Genomic DNA, 11,314 nt, shown 5'->3' with positions numbered 1-11,314 from the left:
ATCAGCGACCGTGTAAAATGATCGCAACCCCTCCGTTGTTTTGGAGCTAGCAAACAACTCACCGGTTCATTTAATTATGCGCATTTAAGCATCATTGATCAACGGCGGATTAAGTAAGATTGTTTTATTTGTCATCTGGGAAAAGGCAAAGGGTTAAGAACGTGTGAGGGTGACATGAGTTTGCGTGATGAAATGACGTCAATGTACGTGGTCTTTTGACTGCGTCATAGTCCTTTTTTTAAAAAAATAAGCCCATCACGAGCACGCTCACTTTGATGTACAACAAAGTATGACATCGAATTTATATTTCCAAATTTATTATCCTCTCCTCACACAGTTCAGAGATTCGAGTTTGAATCTCTCCTACCTGTGTTTTGATTGTGAACACTCGAAATTGCCCATAGTTGGGAATGCTGGTTTGTAAATGCAATTGCCAATTACCCAAATTAGGACAAATACTTGAGGATGGATGTCATGTCTCATGTCTTTTCCAAAATGCAGTAGAACCAAAATGTGACCCAGAAATAACGATGTTTTAATATTGATTCTGATGAGTGTACTGAATAAAGCACACAGCAAGCCATCAATTCAAAAGTGATCTCCATCCAGGCAGAACAACTTCTGCATGGAAAACTCTGAGTAATGTAATGAGATCCTTACTTTTCCAAAGCCCATACATTTTCTTTTTTTTTGTTGAGTCAGTCAGGGAGGTAATATCAATACTTTATGTTCATTATTGAACGCGGTGTTGTATGCCGGAGTGCATTATATTGAAAGGTGCTTTCGATTTGTGACTGGATGTTTTAAAGGAATAATCTAATAAAGAGGTTTAAGCTTGGAATCCATAAAAGTGAAGAGAGGGGTGGGGAGGCACAAAGAAAATATAGATGTTTTGAGGTTTTAATGAATACTGCCGAACAACCTCAAGTAAATTTGAAGTGTTAGGTTAATGTGTTCTAAATAGTTATAATTAGTGCTGTCAAGTGATTATTTTTTTAACTAATTAATCACAAAAAAATAATTGTGATTAATCACATTTTCAATCTAGTATTTTTTGTGAAGCCTTTGACAGATATTTACTTGAATAATATCTTGGAATTAATACAAAATCACCAAATATGAAGTATATTTAAGTCAAAGACTGTCCTAATAGCTTTCTTTGATTCTTGAATATGATCTAAATGGAGACATTTTTCAAAGCGCCACACTCCAGCAGTGTTGGTTTGCAGGCCCCAGTTGTAATTTGAGCATACTGTTTTGTTCTGAAAGGATGTGCTAAAGTTGGCTAGCTAATATGGTACAATATTTGCAAAATATGCAAATTCCATTCAAGTAAATCAAACTGAGTTAACTGAGTTAAAATATTTAACAAGTTAAACATTTTTAGATTAATCTCCAGAGTTAACGCCTTAATTTTGACAGCCTTGGTTATAATGTTTGTTACTTTACAATTTGCCGTTTTTGTGATGGTCAGTTGAAGGCACATTTACATATCAATAAGGAAGAGCGAAATTGAAGTCATGGTTAATCCTGCAAGCAAATGAGTATGTTAATTTGTGTTAAAAGTCACTATAGTGATAAGTGGTGGTGAATCTTTTTAATCCCAAGAAGTGTCCAAGTAGCTCTCATACCCGCAGTTGTTTAGTTTTAAATAGAAACTCATTGAAGTTGCGTCTTTTTTCAAGATAGAAGGTGTCATCGTGGATGTTTTGTTTACTTAAACAGGCGAGCTATTATGGGATCAAAAAGGTGTCTGGCGTTGGGTTTAATTAGCTTGAGGACGGCCTCATGGCATCACTCGCATGTTTGCAGCCATCTGACTTCAAACGTGGCGTGGTCTTAATTATTTATTGCGATCAAAACAAAAGAAACCACAAACACTGTCCCGTTATGCTCGCAAATAAAGTGACTTTTGTTGTTCTTTGCGTTGCCACATGTTTGATGTCACTCGTTGGAGCTAACATCAAAAAGGCTTTTCAAATGCAGAAACATGCGGGTGGTTAAAATTAAACATTAATTATACACCTTTTTTAGAACTGTGAGTACAAAAATAACTAGCGTGACACTGAAGAGCATACGTCGTCTAAGGTTTGTCCTGCAGAACATCAGTTTGCCACTTCTTGGTATCTGGAGGAACATGCAATTTTTCATTCTGAGAAAGAGACTGTTTCATCCTTACTCAAATAGCAAGAAGAGAAAATACACGTGGAAAGCCACATTTGTTTTCCCATTTGTTTGTTGACAGGCTACTTTCTAGTTCATGGTGGCCGACTTCAAATTCTGGAATTACACTATAATTTTATTCTAAAATGGAGGGTCAATTGTAACGGAGTCTGCAGAAAAGTAATATAATTACAATGACATTAGAGGATTAAAAAAAAATGTTAATTAGCAGATGTGGTGCGCCAATTAATCGACCACTAATTGTCGTATTTCTTGATCAATGGCTTTTATTACAGATCACAAAAAACGTTTCACCCAACTAGAGACCAGCCTTGTGTGCAGTTTAGCGTCCTCTGCCCCTTTCCTTAACGCTGCACGTTACACACATGCTTGTGGATTTCCTGCACTGTCCATTTTTTGTATATGTTCTATGTGTTTTATTATTGTATATATTATTTAAATAATCGTTAGTGAATAGATCTAGAATTGAAAAATGTGCATCTAATCCATGTGGTCAGGATCAGAAACTTTTTTTTAATAAAATTTTTTTGGACAGTAAGCATAATTAATTTTAATCACTAAGACATTAAAAATATCAAGATATAATAATGTTTGATTTTATTTGATTGATGACCGTTCTTAGTTACATCAGCCTAAAACTAATATCACAGGTCGATATTTGACGAATTGTGATTGTGAATATATATTATATCTAGTACAGTATCATAAAACGCAACATAAACAAAACATTTTTTTGTATTAACTTAATTTTGTCTTCTTCTTACTATTTATATTTTGACTAATTAATTTATAGCAGACAATATTGTATGTCAGGTAATAAAACAACCTAAAACGATATGGTCTGCTGTATATGAATCAGTCAAAATATAAATAAACAAAAAATGTCGCTTAATTTGTCAGAAATCTATCTAAAATGAATTTCTTTCCATTATCTTTCCCTTTGTTTTTGTTTTTTACTTATTACTGCAGACACCCGTTAAAGCGGGCGAAGCGGTCAGCGCATCCGCCATATTGGAAGTGGCCATCGTAATAGCCATAAAATCAGAAAATAATAGTCGTAAAAATGAGATTATCCGGATCCGCACCAAACTTGAACCTACCCACAACTTTAAGGAGGAAAACAAACGACGATCAAACCCAAAAAAATCATGTCTGCATCTTATTGCCGTAGATGAATCAACCGAAGGACTCGCAGAGTATCATTGTGTAAAGGTGCAGCTAAGTGTCTGCACCTTCTTTTTCAAGTGTACACATATTTTACTTTGTTTATTGCTTCTCAGCATTTCACATGAAGACTGACAGGCTTTTACTGCTTCCTGACATTGACATGTCTGCCATTCTCACACGACAAAAGGCGCACAGTAATGGATGGACTAAATGTACTGTCTGTACCTCGTCTATGTAGGTCACTGCCACTCACTTGTATTTTTCATTTTCCTCAAATGAGCCTGGACTTCTTTTCGCATCTATCAACCTTATCGCCATCTCCTTTTATTGCTTTTTACCTCTGAAAGTGTGAAGGCTAGAGGTATTGTTTTGATAGCCGTTTGTTACGCAAAAAAACACACACATACTTGACTCCGGTGAAATATGGAAAGCTGGATGAAAATTGGCAAGGATTTTCTCCTCATTGTTTGTGTTACAATGGAACAAAAAGTAGACAGCTAGCTAACAAAAATACTGCATTTAACATTTTTTTTTAAATCCAGTGGTGCCTTGACGTCTGAGTTTAATTTGTTGGCTGCTCCTGGTCCTAAATCGAAACTTTCTGAAATAATCTTTCACTATTGAAATGAACTGAAATGCCATTATTCTAAAAAAACATTGTGTTGAGATTTTTTTGTAAAAAAGTAGCTCTCTATATTATTGTATTTCTTTCTTTCTTTATTATTCTTTATTTGTTATTATATACTTTATTTATTTACTTTTTTTCTTCTTATATCCTTGTAAAAACATGGTAATGCCATAATTATATGGAATGTAAAGAATGAAACAGTTTGTGGGACATGATTAATTCTTTGGAATTTCCTTCTGCAGTGTGCAACTTGGCCACCGGGCGGCAGTATAATACAGTCATGTGAGACAAAAGAAGACGAATTCCACTCATTTATAGTAAGTAACTCCGCAATCTAATCTGCAGTAATATTCGTTGTTTTTAGCCAAGCCCGTGGGGCTTGTTATATTGTTTGACTACATGTGTGGCTCCACCGTTTGTGTTCACACATCCGTTCCTTGAAGCCTTAATTGTAACACTGCCACATAGATGCCATTCATGAGCCTATGTTGTTTCCCGTTATGTGTTTGCGTCTATCAATCTATGAATAACTTTTTTCATTGTGGAGAAGTTTTGTTAATCAATCATTTGAGGAGCAACTTTCAAATTTTTAGGGGCAATTTTTTACAGGTTTATCCCCGAGCCCAGAATCAAAGGTTATATTCAACAATTAAAAAGTGACAGCATAATAAATTCTTTTTTTTTTTTTTTTATTGAATTCACATTGTTCATAGCAGCCAACTATATTTTCTTGTCTAGAAACATTTTCAGTGTTGCAATTTCAAACTAATGTCCAATTTAAACTTAGTAGATTTAAATGGATTGTATGGTCTTTTAGCCCAGCTAAAAAAAAAAAGATCTATTGTAAAGTAATTTTCATGACTACTGTGGTATTCTATCAGCAGAGCTGGGTAGTCCGTCCCAGGTGCGGAAGGGTCCGGGGGTTGAATAAGGCCAGTGGGTCGAGGCCGGAACAGTTCCAAGATCGCGGCTAGAGGATGGGGGACTAACCGGCAAAAAAAGGGTCAAGTGCCCAGCTCTGCGTAACAGACATAATGTTACTGATATGACTACATATTTTATATTATATTAATACGGTGAAGGTTATAAGCCACTACTCCCGGCTGACATATACGGCGTAACATAATTCACTTCCTGTTTCTGGTTTCCGCCCTGTTTAGCTGTGTAGCGTCATGAATGAGATACTTACTAAATTGCCTGCTATTTTTGATGCTCAAGGTTGTATACTCTCCGCTTTTATGCAGCTAGAGGCAGACTGTGAGAAGTGAACTTAATTCTGGTGTTTCACAATTACGTTACTAATATCTAAACAATTAACATCGTTTCCCCATTTCCTCATCTTGCCTTTGTGACAATTCTTGTCAGTATCGTTGCGTTATTTGTCGTCATGGAAATGATGATTACCGCACTGCCGAAGCCCTTTGCTAGCTTGCTGGTGCAACGTAAGTAGCGCCAAGCTTGCCTGAGGTTCTGTGCGGAGGTGATGTGCGTACAGAGCAGCAAAGCTTTTTGGTACCGTCCAAAAAAATCTGTGAATCTGAGTTTTGCTACTCAATGTGAGGTGAGGTGCAAACTGTCAATTTTGACTCGCGTACCTAATAAATAAAACACATCTCCATTTTTCCGGGGTTTTGCATGTCATAGATGAACCCTCTCAATGGCATTTGATCAACAGAAATGTTTGTGGCTGGCTTGGGTCATTGCACCTTAACTTGCATTGTTCCTCGTTTCCTATGCAGGGGCGAGTTTGTAGTTTGTCTAATTAGACGGTTCACTGAGGTCACGTTGCAGTTTGACTTATTTCAAATGTCTGTAGATAACCACGCACTAGGGGCTCACAGTGAGTCTGCATGTAGTTAAAACTTTATGCTTGTTAACTATAATTACTTGAAAAAAAAAACATTCTCGGCACGCAAACACAATGCACTGTGTACTCGATTGTGAAACTGTTGTGGCCGTAGTTAACTGAGCTGGAAATACTCGGCATAATAAAGAAAGGTCTTCATCCTCAACTTTTGAGATTACAATTTCAACTCAATACCGGCCTTTCTTGCACCGGATTGCCCACTGTATCACTGATTTATTATGGCACTGGAATGCAGATTTTGCAAGACGGAGCAGAGCACAATGAAAGGTTCATTAGTGACTTTTTTTTTCTCTACAGGAATGCTTTGACACTGATTGGGACAGACAGCATCATTAAAATACAGCTTGGCATGCAACGAGCACTGACAAATGTGGTATGGAGAAATCAGTTAATAAATCACGCTTGTTAGCGCACTTGATTGTGATTAATAATTCATTATTTTCAAAATAATCTGTTCATTTGCATCTATCAAAACACATCAATTAGCAAAGGCAATTTGGCTTTCGCGTACAATGTAAATTGACAAAAACCCAGATTTTACTTTCCATTAATGAAACTTTGCATGTCGTGATGACATTTGCATAATTGGACCTGCTATAATCAGCCAATTTAAATATGTTCAACTGCTCTGCTTTTTGTTTGAATAGCATTGTTGTCATTATTGGGCTAGAAGGAGTAGTATTGCAAGGGGGACGTTTATTTTTATGCATCTCACATGATCTCCTCCATCTATTATCAACCTTTTCCTATTTATTTAGTCTTTACTCTCCTCTCTAGTGTCAGAGATCACTGCACGCCTCCTTCAGAGTGAAAAACAAATCACACACCACAAAGCTGCACTTTAAACCATTTCCCGAAAGGCCAAACATAAGCCAAGCCACTTGCATGAAGCAGTAAAGGCTTTCGTTTATTTCTTTCCAATCGATTTCTAACCATCTTGAACGGTGACTTCTCAGTCAAAGACAAACGTGTTTGCATCTTGATTTGCACGTTTTACGCATTTCAAAATGAAATTTCCCATAGGAGACAATGGAAATTTAATTAGTCATAGGTTTGGAAAGTTGTTTTTTTTTAACTGTACATGCAGTCTTTGAATGAAAAATTCAACTGCCATGCGAGTGTAAGGAGTAGAGGAACCACTGTATAATGAAATTTATAAAAAAAAAAAAAAAAAAAAAAAAAAACGACTCATGAAGTCAACTCACAATGAAGGGAACAGGAGCGTTTTTTTTCCAAAGTGATACTGTCACCGAGTGATGTTTTTATTGCTGGAATTTCAAAACGCATGCCTGTCATAAGAACATAATTGAAAATAAAAGTGCTGTTGCTTTGTCAGATTTTCGGATAGCGGTGGCAGCAGGTGCTACTTTGGTGGCGACAACGCGGTTTTGAGTGCCTCGTCATTGTTGATCCAAACTCTGGATGAAAAATAGGTGGGCGGCGGTAGGAAAGTATGAAACTTTGCCGAACAAATAATACGAGTGAGTTGCTGTGGTAACCTCCGATGGGACAAGCCTCATTGAGATATTTACTTAGCTTCTGCTGGCTAAAGTGAAAATCCGAATCTGAATCTTTATTGTCTTTCTACAGTGAGATTGGAGAGCTCCCCTCTTCAGTGCAATATTACAAATAATTTAATTTAATATATCAATTCAAATATTAAATAATTAAATAAAAATAAATATGAAATGAAATAAATATGGATGGCCGAGTGGTCTAAGGCGCCGCGTTCAGGACCCAGTCTCCCCAGGAGGCCTGGGTTCGAATCTCGAATTTCCCCATTGTGGGACTAATAAAGGCAATATTATTAAATATAAGACATTATTTTGTGCTGCAAGGTAAGGGTAGTGTTGGCTCTCAGGAAGAAACAGTTTTTCAGTCTGTTCGTCTTTGCTTGTTTTCATTCATAAAAGAATGTCGGTGTGCTGAGAAATGCTTGACTTACAAACCCTATTAACCAAATAATTTTCACCGTTCATGCTCTTTTCACATTAACATGCATGGCTTACCTGAATGCACTTAACTTGGCACGTTGGCCATTTGGTGTCACCAAATGGAAATATGAAAAGCCCAACCTTGAATGTGCGTCTTCTATTTCTGGATCGTCGACATGCAAAGAGTGTAAAGTTCACAAAGACTCTTGGTTGTAATCGGGGGTCATTAGTGCCTCTCTTTCTCTTGAACAGCGGCCTGTGGGACAAACTTTTAACTACTCTGACCTCCTTTTGAATTCCACCAAGTCTCTATCCTTACTTTAAATGAAGCTTTGCACAAAAGGTCCTCATTCATTACACTCGCTAATTTGCCCCCACAAGTTCTTATTATATTGGATAAGGTCTCTGACCCAAGTACTCTATTCATGTCTCACGATTATCGCTAAGGTAGCTCCACCGAAATAACTAACCCCCAGCAGACATTCAGCTCGTATATGCTCAACTTTTAATGAAAATGTGCACGTAAAACCCCCAAAAATGTTTTAAATATTGAAATCAACCCTAAGGCAATGCTACAACCAATTAGCCAAAAATTATTCCAATGTGGAAAGGATTTTGGGCTCAATATTCAGATCCCCCCCAAAAAATACTGTCTAAATTATATATAATACTAAATGATCTAATCCACGTTTAAAACGGGTTCAGTGTTTGCAGTCCCACTATTTATTTTTTTTTCTGTACAGTTAATCATTCTTTAAATGTGTTTGTAATAAATAAGTATCATGATGTTAAAATTAATTCATACGTCAAAATTCTGCTAATGACATTTTCACTTTAAATCAATCACGTCAAAAGCTGTTTGGATAAAATACTGACTAAGGAAAACTGTTTCAGTTTTGGACCGGCCAGGATATATCCCATGTTAGCATGAGCAGATATGCTAATGAAATCTTTTAGATATGCTTTAATGCTAATCATTAGCGTTAGTCTGGATTCAATCAGAATTGTTTTTTTGTTTTCTCTAGTGACATGTAAACGTATTATATTACTGCATTGTATTTCTTTCTTTGTTCTTACCGGGCCACTTTAGCGAGCTCTTTTTTGCCCGATCCGTCAGTTTGAAGCTGATATGTTCTGACATGGACCCTGTTGCCCCGCGAGCCGCCTGTCAGCTGTCGACTGTCAGAACGTTATCCTGGGATTGTGTTCCGGTGCTAGGTCTGCCAGACCTTCTCCTGATAGAGTTGCATCTCATTTTTAAGAGCTTCCCAAGGCTTTTGTTGAATGATTCTAATGATCTGTCTTTCTTCAACCAGTTCGTTTTTTTTTTTTCTATGCCATGATGATACTCCTGTGCCAAACCTAAAAAGTTTGGAAACAAAAACATTCCATGTACAAGTCTTTTTTTTTTTTTTGTATCGTGTTGCCTTGACCTGCAAGTTGTATTTGTTCTGTGACCACGCTCATATCTCCAAAAATTTGTATCTCAAATTATCTGTCTCCATTGAGATGTAATTAATGTGTTCCCGCCCCACCGAAAAAAAAACACTCGGGAATAATTGTACTCAACTGTAAGGATGGTAGAGACTACTTTTTTCGGATCCCGAGTTCTGATGCCTCTAGTACTTTTGCTGTATAAACTTTCATTTAAAACAATGACAAAAAATGTAAACAGAATCATTTATTTCTGTAGCACATGATTTGCCAACTTGTCAAACTGCCGTAGTGTTGCGTGAACTACTGCCAAGGAAGAACTGATTTATTTATTTTGCCATTAGTATTGTTTGCTGCATCAGCAGCCTCCTTGAGTACCCGATACCTTAAAATAAGGTTGGTGTCAGCACGATACCAAAAAAAAAAAAAATGTCCTCTCACCAAGAAAAACAAAACACTAAAAACTGTTGGTAAACTTTGGTGAACATTTTGTGATAATTTGCAACCTTGGATGAACCCTGACCTGAACACACACTCGCTAATCTTTGCCAACAGTCGCAAATGTTTGCCCCTCATTGGGATAGACGTTGCTTTGCTGCTGTCTTCTCACGCTGTCACAGCAACATACGAACGCGAGTTGCGCATTTGCACCGGAGTTGACTGGTTAGCTTAGCACTAGCTAGGATGAGACGAGTACAACGCATCAGGGTGGATTTAAAATGGGACTTTTCATTTTTTTCACGGTGACATGTTTTTCGGCAAAAAGTACAATTAGTTCTCCATTTGAGTTGATTGAGGGCTCTTTGTTTAATGTCAAAGGGAATAGAGACAATAGATTTTGGGTGCAAGTTTCAGTGTTAGAATTGACATAATGCAACTGAATAATAACAAATTGTGTTATCCAAAGTTAGAGGCCACGAGAGTGATAGAAAAGGTTTTGAAATGATTTATCTCTATCTAACTTTCTTAGATTGTGAAAACCTGGCATTTCAATTTGGCTGTGAAGACTTTTTCCTTGCACTGTATTCCTCAGCTTGTCCAAAACTAAACAAAATATATATATATTAAATCACCTTGGCCACCATGTCCAATGCAAAATAAAAGTGGATCACACCCTCAACCCCGAAATGTTGCATCTCTGAAACGTGACATGAAATAATTCCAATACATGGTTGGAGGCACAGAAGCTCGGCTGGTAAATGGGTAATTTGCGGAATGGCGTGGACCACGGCTAGTGCGACGAAAACGCTGGATATTGCCTGTCTGATATGTGTAAAGATATCTTGAGAGCTGTGTAGCAGGTTGCAATGGCAGAGCTCCAGAAAGGAAATGATGGGGGGGAGGGTTGTGGACTAAGCCATATCATGTCACCAATGCTCAACAATTTAGAAAACTAATCTGATATCATTTTCTAGCAGGCGGGAATTGAAAATAGCAAAAGTCACATGTTACAGTGTGTGCGCACACGCCCTCAGCTCAGACAGGGCCTGTTGAGGGAATATGATAATTTTGCTGTCTGATTTGAAATTCAAAACCATTTCCAATATATTATAGTGGTAGATTAAAGATTGATCTGATTAAAATGTTCCCCCTGCATTCACGGCTGAGGTGCTTTTGAGCAAGGCAACACCCCCCCTGGCATCTTAATTCAGACATTGAAGGGAACATATTATGAAGAATTTACTTTTTAATTTCATGTATACAAATAGTTTGGTCTCTGGTGTGCTTGCCCATTCCATCAAGTGTGAAATTAAACACCAGAGTAAATCTTTTGTTCGCTGTCTATTTCTGAACATGTCTGCAAGCCGTTCTGAACAGATTGCATCCTACAAGTTCAGCTAATTTACATGCTACTCCCCCATACCAAGTTTCTCCGCCGGGGACTTGTAGTCTGGCCGCCGGACTCCATAGGGGCACTATAATGTCACAGCCAAAAGATAAGCAGAGCTGCAGTGTTTGCACAGATTATAATTAGCCGATAGCGTTGTCGGCAATAGCTTCTGACAACCGGCACATATGGCAAAGATGTCAGCGTGGTTGTGTTTTGGCGATGTATGCAACACATACATGGAAAATGTGTAATTGGTTGGCTTGGTGATG

General features: G+C 37.5%; 1 long non-coding RNA gene across 1 annotated transcript in view; it reads left to right on the top strand.

Annotated features, from left to right (window-relative positions):
* The first annotated feature begins 16 nt into the window (after nucleotides 1–16).
* LOC148327568 (uncharacterized) overlaps nucleotides 17–11,314 on the top strand; it is a 28,438-nt gene continuing 17,140 nt past the window's right edge. Inside the window, exons 1-2 of the long non-coding RNA XR_015845743.1 lie at nucleotides 17–113; nucleotides 4,222–4,296. This is a non-coding gene — a long non-coding RNA (uncharacterized LOC148327568). The remainder of the gene's footprint in view (nucleotides 114–4,221; nucleotides 4,297–11,314) is intronic.

The sequence above is a fragment of the Idiotropiscis lumnitzeri genome, chromosome 11 (assembly GCF_059441095.1).
Source record: "Idiotropiscis lumnitzeri isolate Australia: NSW breed Sydney's pygmy pipehorse chromosome 11, RoL_Ilum_1.0, whole genome shotgun sequence".
NCBI lineage: Eukaryota > Metazoa > Chordata > Actinopteri > Syngnathiformes > Syngnathidae > Idiotropiscis > Idiotropiscis lumnitzeri.
This window is presented reverse-complemented; position numbering and strand designations above follow the sequence as displayed.